Below are 7,994 nucleotides of genomic sequence, written 5' to 3' on the forward strand. Positions count from 1 at the left end.
GAGCATAAGCTCTATGTATACAAGCCTAACAAAATGATACAATAATAACTAACTGTAACTAATTACACATGGAATAAGTTACCTAACTAAGCTAACCTATGAACATTTTAACAGAAAGATAAAGCTCTATAACATCTCTAACACCCCCTCAAACTCAACTTGACCAATGAGAATAAGTCGATTTTATCTCTAAGTAACATAAACCTAGTGCTAGAGAGAGCCTTTGTTAATATGTCTACAATCTGATCATGAGCAGGGGTATGTTTAACTTGTAGTTGTTTGGACAAGATCCTTTCTCTCACAAGATATAGGTCCAACTTAATGTGTTTGGTCCGAGAATGCAATATAAGAATGGCTAACATAAGAACAATGCTTTTGTTATCATACCGGATAGTTGGATGTTGCTGCAAATGAAGGCCAATCTCAGTTGAAAATCTTGAAACCCACACAACTTCATATGTAGCATTTGCTGAGCTCCTGTGTTCTGCTTCAGTACTTGATCTTGAAACTGTTCTTTGTTTCTTAGAGGACTAGGACACCAAATTGGGGCCAAGATAAACAGAGATGCCTGATGTAGACCTCTTATCATAAGGGTCTGATGCCCAATCAATATCACGGAAACCAGTGAGAGGCAATGCTAAAGCAGATTTGAGATGAAGACCATGATCCAATGTTCCTCTAAGGGATCTCAGGATCTTTTTGACAATCTTCTAATGAGATTTTAATGGAGTTTGCACAAATTGAGATACCTTGTCTACTCCATAAGCAATTTTTGGCCTTGTAACAGTGGCATATTGGAGAGCACCCACTGTGCTTATGTATAGGAAAGGTTCAGAAATAGGATCACTCCTAAAGGCTGAAAGTTTTTCACCCCCAAGCATAGGGGTTAGCAAAGGATCGGCATCATGCATTTTTACCTTTGTTAAAATATCGTGTATGTACTTCTTTTTACAGAGATGAAAACCTATATAGTAGTGTGGTGAACTTGTGTTCCAAGGAAGTAGCTAAGATCACTCAGATCTTTAAGAGCAAAAGAAGAATGCAGTTGAGTGATGAGGAACTGAATAACAGTGTTAGAACTCCCAGTGACAATTGTGTCATCAACATACACAAGCACAAAAAGTGTGTGTTGATGAGTAATACAAATAAAGAGAGAATTGTCTGCTTTGGAGCATACAAAACCAAATAACAGAAGGATTATTTTGAGCTTGTCAAACCAAGCACGAGGTGCTTGTTTTAGGCCATACAAAGCCTTATTCAGTTTGTAAATTGAATTAGGTTTGCCTGAACCAACGAAATCAGGGGGTTGTAGCATGTAACCCTCTTTAGTTATATCACCATTAATAAGGAAAGCATTGTTGAAATCCAGTTGCTTGATTTGTCATTATTTAGATAAAGTAACTGTCACAATAACCCTAATGGTGGTTGGCTTTACAACACATGCAACTAAAAGTCTCTTGAAAATCAAAGCTAAACTGATATAGGAAACCCTTGGCAACCAATGGCCTTGTACTTGTTAATGGTGCCATTAGGGGTTTCTTTGATTCTTAGCACCCATTTGTAGCCTGTAGCTCTTCTCCCTTTAGGTAATTTTACTAAAGTCCAGATTTTGTTCCTTACTAAAGCATGCATTCAATGTCCATGGCTTTGTTCCAGTTCTTATCTTGTAAAGCTTTAGTAACATACAATGGTATAATAGTATATAGCAAAGCTTTAGGTTTTGAGATGCTAGGTTTGGCTCTAGTTACCATAAGATGAGTGTTGAGAGATGTGGGAGCAGAGGCAGGGAGAGGGGCAGGATGAAGTGCAGTGTCGCCAGGGAGGGGGGATGAGGTGTGGATGTGGAATTGTGATGGAAGAGGAATAGGAAGTGGAGGGAGACACAGATGAAGTAGATGTAAAAGGAAAAAGAGAGATAATGGGATCAGAGATATGAGTAGTGGTGGTGGTAGACATAAGATAAGAACAGGTGTAGCAGTATGCATGGAGTGATCTCTAGTTTGAGACACAAGAACATAATTTGACTTAGTAGTTTAGGGGAGAGAAAATTCATTGAACAACACATCTCTAGAGATGTAAATTCTGCTTGTGGGAGACAAACATTTGTAGCCTTTGTGTTTTAGGCTATAGCCTAGGAAGGTGCATTTGATAGACCTAAACTGAAACTTATTTTTGTTCTAGGGCCTGATGTTGGGAATACAGGCACAACTATATACCCTTAAGGAGGTGTAATCAGGTGGTTTATGAAATAGAACATGAAGAGGAGATTGTTGCTAAAGCACAATAGTAGGCAATCTATTTATAACAAAAGGCTTTAGTTCTCACAGCTTCGTCCAATAAGAGAGAGGCACGGATGTATGAGCAAGATAGGTGAGAGCAGACTCAATGAGGTGTTTGTGTTTGCATTCAGCAACACCATTCTAATCATGAGTGGTGGGACAAATGGCTCAATGAGAAATATAAAATTTTATGAGATATGGTTCAAGAGAATGATATTCACTGCCCCAATCTGATTGAACAGACTTTATGAAAATGTTAAAATTTATGAACGTTTGTAAAGCTTCAAATTTTACTTTCAACAAAAAAACCCAAGTACATCTAGAGTATGCATCAATGAAATGTATGTATTACTTATATCCATTTGAGGAAAGAATGGGAGAGGGACCCCAAATATCTGTATGAATGAGTTGCAGTGGAAAAGTGTAAACAATTTTAGAGTTAGAAAAAGGAAACTTGTAATTTTACCTTTGCAACATGCTTCGCAGAAATCATGAACACTTATATTAACATAAAAAATTTCACAAGCTAGCATGATGCCTTTTACAATTTTTGCAGATGGATGACCCAACCTGCTATGCCACTAAGAAAATTTTGAAGAATTTGGTACATTAACAACAAAATCTATAATATTATTAAGAAAGCATAATGTAGAAGAAGACATGGATGAGGAGATTGGAGAGGAGTGATGAGCTTAATGCATTTGAGATGGATGAATGACATAAAGTCCTTGGCTAAGCTGACCCTGCAAGATTACTTCCTTGGAAGCCTAATCTTTGACAAAGTAATGGTTAGGGAAGAACTCAAAATAGACATTATTATTAGAGGAAAATTAAGAGATAAACATTAAATTTTTGGTGATCATGGAAACATGAATAATTTGATTAAGATATAAATGATTTGAGGAGTAAGTAGTAGTGAATGAAGTCTTACCAACATTCTGAATTGGAATACCTAAACCATCCCCATATGAACTTGTTCTAAGCCAAAGTAAGGGTCCTTGTGAGTGAAATTGTTCACATTTATAGTACAGTGAGATGTTGCTCCTTGTAGAAGCTTAACAAGCTTAGCAATAATTGGTATGAACCATAAAATCAGTAAAGACTGAGAGAGAGAGAGAGAGAGAGAGAGAGAGAGAGAGAGAGAGAGAGAGAGAGAGAGAGAGAGAGAGAGAGAGACAGACAGAGTCGAAACAGAGAGGAATAGCTTGAAAGCTTAACTCATGAAAAAGGAGTTAAGACCTTTAATTATAAGCAAAAGAATTACAAGGCAGTTGGAAGACAGTTAAACATAACAGAAAACAAAGTAACTGAATTGCAACAGACTATTTCAGTTGATATCCCCCCTCAAACGAAAAGGTGTAGAAGCCATTTTGAGTTTGCCTTTGAGATACATGAACCGGTCAGTAGATAAAGCCTTGGTAAGAGAGTCAACCACCTGATCGTACGTATCGAACTGAAAGTTCTTTTGCCAAAATTTGATCTCTCACAAAGTGAAGATCAATCTCTATATGTTTGGATCGGGCATGAAAAATGGGATTGGCAGCAAGAGCAGCAGCTCCTTGATTGTCAACCCAAATAACGGGAGGAGAAGCAGGAGAGATGTGTAGTTCAGACAGCAAGTGAACTAACCACTTGATTTCAGCAGCCGTGTTAACTAGACTTCGAAACTCACTTTCAGTGCTTGATCGTGCAACCACAGCCTGCTTCTTTGCAGACCAAGAGACAAGGTTTCCTCTAAGAAAAACAACATAGCCACCAGTGGACTTTCTATCATCAATCGCACTAGCCCAATCAGCATCAGAGTAAGCGGAAATGTCCATAGAAGCTGCTGGTCTGAGTAATAAGCCATCAGTAACTGTCCCTTTAAGATATCGAAGGAGCCGTTTGCATGCTGCCCAATGAGTAACAGTAGGAGCTTGAATGAATGACTTAGTTTGTTGATGATGAAAGCTACAGCAGGCCGAGTCAATGTAAGATATTGGAGAGCACCAAGTGTACTTCGATAAAGGGTAGGGTCTTCAAATGGATCACCATCGGTTAATGAAAATTTCTGATGAGAACTAGCAGGGTTAGGACAACTTTTGACTCCATCAAGTTGAAGCCGAGTAAGTAAATCAGTGATGTATTTGCTTTGAGAGAGATACATACCACTAGCATCTCGATAGATTTCAATACCCAAAAAGTAATGAATAGGACCCAAGTCTTTTAAAGCAAATGAAGCATTTAGATCAGTCACTAATTTGGAGATAAGAGCAGAGTTAGGCCCAGTTACTAGGATGTCATCAACATACACAAGTAAGATGATCAAGTTGGAGTCTTTACCATAGACAAAAAGAGAGGTGTCTGATCTAGATGCATGAAAGCCCCACTTAAGTAGTGTATCCCTCAATTTTTCATTCCAAGCTCTAGGAGCTTGTTTCAGACCATAGATAGCTTTGTGAAGATGACACACATGAGTTGGTCTGTCAAAATCCTCAAAACCCTTTGGTTGCCTCATATAAACTGTCTCATGCAAATCACCATTCAAGAAGGCATTGCTAACATCCAACTGTTTGGCTGGCCAATTGGAGGTGACAGCAAGAGAGAGAACTGTCCTAACAGTCACAGGTTTGACTACTGGACTAAAGGTTTCTTCATAATCGATTCCAGGTGTTTGAAGATAGCCTTTTGCCACTAGTCTTGACTTATATGTATTGAGAGACCCATCAGCATTAAGCTTAATTCTGTATACCCACTTGTTGTCAATAACATGCATATCAGGGTGATATGGAACAAGAGTCCAAGTATGAGATCTGATCAAGGCCGTATTCTCTCTTTGCATAGACTGAAACCAATTGGGATCTTTAAGAGCTTGCTGAAATGACTTTGGTTCAGTTGGAAGGAGAGATTCCTGTAAAGGGTGTCGAGTAGCCAAGTAAGCCTTTGGTTTGTAAATACCACTTTGAGATCTGGTTTTCATTTGATGTATCCGAGATACAATTGTAGAAGTAATTGGTGGTGGGTGATGCACATTAGAATTGGAAGGAAGAACAGTAGCTGCAGATGTAATGGTGTGACTAGCATCTGTTGGCGTATTACCTGCAAAAACAGGTTGCTGCACTACTGAAATTGGAGGAGAGGCAGATTGAGTAACTGGTGCAATGGGCAGGGATATATGTTGCTGATGTATATCGGATTGAGATGGCATTGTATCTGGGATATGTTGCTGATCTACATATGGGTTTTGGACAACCATTGGTTGGTGAATATCTGAAATAATGGGAGGTGTTGCTGGTGTGGGAGGCTGATCTAAAGTATGTGAGGAAGGTATGGCAGGTGTAGAACCTCGGGTAGAGATGGGAGGTTGGTGTTGTTGTGGTTGGATGTGTGGAGAGGCAATATCAGTAGTATAGCAACCATTAAAGGGAGGTGCATCAGTAGTATCATTAGAAAAAGAAGAAGTAGGAAATAATGATGATTGAGATACATGTACCTGATGTGAATGAGCACTGTGATGAGCTGGAAAATAGCTCTCATCAAAGACCACATTTCGGGCTATGTATATCCTTCCATTGGAGTATTCACAAATATAACCTTTATGGTGAGATGAGTAACCAAGAAACAGACATTGATCAGATCTGTAATCAAGTTTATGATTGTTGTATGGCCTCAAGTGCGGAAAATAAGCACATCCAAACGGCTTGAGTATCTTGTAATTTGGTGGACTGCCGAAGAGACATTCATAGGGACTTTTAAATCCAAGAACAGCACTTGGAAGTCTATTGATGGTAAACACGGCACTCTGAAAAGCATACCACCAATACGATAAAGAAAAACCAGCTTGAGCAAGAAACACCAAACCCGTTTCTGTTATATGCCGGTGCTTTCTTTCAGCACGTCCATTTTGTTCATGTTCATGTGGACAAGGATGCTGAAAATGGATCCCTTGATCAATTAAAAATCTAGCAAATGGCCTATATTCCCCTCCCCAATCAGATTGGACACGTTTGATAGGCAAATTAAATTGTTTTTCTGCCATACTTTTAAATTTAAGAAAGACATCAAATGCTTGAGATATAAGAGTCAAAGGATAAATCCATGTGTATCGAGTATGATCATCTATAAAGTGGATGTAATATTGATAACCCTCTTTAGAAGAGACATGAGAAGGACCCCAAAGGTCAGTGTGAATCAACTCTAGAGGTTGTGAGGCATGACTAAGAGACATAGGATAAGGTTGCTTGTGACTCTTGCCTTTTTGACAGGCAATGCAAAAATTCAGATCTTTTAAAGTGCCAGAATGGGGAAGAGTTTGTAAAATTCTGCTCAATATTGCAGGTGATGGGTGCCCTAGTTTTTGGTGCCAAATGTTAATATCTTGCTGTGAAGTAGTAGATAAAGCAGTGGGTAAACAATGTGAGATATAGTCAAAATTACTTGTTTTATTAATGTTGGGTATATTACAAGAGTCTACTGGTATAGCAGTAGATTGATTACAATCTTGATGAATATTAGGAATACTAGGAATGCTATACAACTGAGACATAGTAGCAAGATTACATTGCAAAGCAGGGGCAGAGGAATTGGAATCACCAAGCACATAGAGGCCATCTTTAACTGGTCCCTTGAGAAGAACAGCTCATGTGAGTTTGTCCTTGACAAAACAACAATGTTTGTGAAACTCAAGATAGACATCATTATCATGTGTTAGCTTAGAGACACTAACTAAATTCTTTTTCATGGTAGGAACATTAAGGACAGATCGTAAGTGCAAAGGATGTGAACTATGTGGGAATAAAAGAGTGGACCCTATGTGAGTGATGAATAATTGCTTACCATCACCAACAGCCAAGGACTCGGTTCCATTGTAGGGAGTGAGAGTGTCAAGGTTTTCAGATCCATTGGTCACATGAAAATTAGCTCCTGTATCAATAAACCAAAGATTATCATCACCAAAGTCAGGTAAAATAGTTGTGTTATATACCTGACTTTCATTGTCCATGTCAACTTCAGCAATATATGCCCGAGGTGATGCAACACTTGGTTTAGGGGGAACAAAGGTTTTGTCAAATCTGTAGTGGCACACCGCAGCAGTGTGGCCACTTTTGAGGCACAATTGACACATCAACCGGTTCTGAAATGGACCACGATAGCCACCTCTGCCAACAATTCTTGAAGATGATTCATTGGCATTTCCTCGAGCAGGTGGACGGATGTATCTGCCTGGGTTATGTCGATTATTTCCAAGAGCCAGATTGGCTTGAAGCCTCATGGCAGTATCAGTTATGGTGCTGTGATGCTCGAGTCGGCTCTCATGGGACAGGAGAAGAGCCTGAACCTCATCAAGAGATAAAGAATCACTTCTTGATGTGATTCCAGAAACGACAGGATCAAATTCAGCACCAAGACCGTTTAAGATCTGAAGAACCACATCTTGATCACTAATGTTAGACCCAGCAATAGTCAAAGAATCAGCCAGCATCTGAACTTTATCAACATAATCAGCTATGGAGAGATTGCCTTTATGAACGTTAGAGAACTGACCTTTCAATTGGAGCAGTCGAGCACGAGATTGACTGGTAAATCTTTGCTCCAATGCACGCCAGACAGCAAACGATGTGTGGTGATTAGCAACCGAAGCAAGAACATCTTCAGTCATGGAGGAACGAAGCCAGGAAAGAAGCAGTTGATCCCTCTTTTTCCATTGCTGATATGAGGGATTGATATTACCATCAA

At 39.2% G+C, this 7,994-nt stretch overlaps 1 pseudogene; it reads right to left on the bottom strand.

Moving 5' to 3' along the window:
• Positions 1-7,568: 7,568 nt before the first annotated feature.
• On the bottom strand, positions 7,569-7,707 carry LOC133036403 (small nucleolar RNA Z247; annotated as a pseudogene).
• Positions 7,708-7,994: the final 287 nt, after the last annotated feature.

The sequence above is a fragment of the Cannabis sativa genome, chromosome 3, assembly GCF_029168945.1.
Source record: "Cannabis sativa cultivar Pink pepper isolate KNU-18-1 chromosome 3, ASM2916894v1, whole genome shotgun sequence".
In the NCBI taxonomy this organism is placed as follows: Eukaryota; Viridiplantae; Streptophyta; class Magnoliopsida; order Rosales; family Cannabaceae; genus Cannabis; species Cannabis sativa.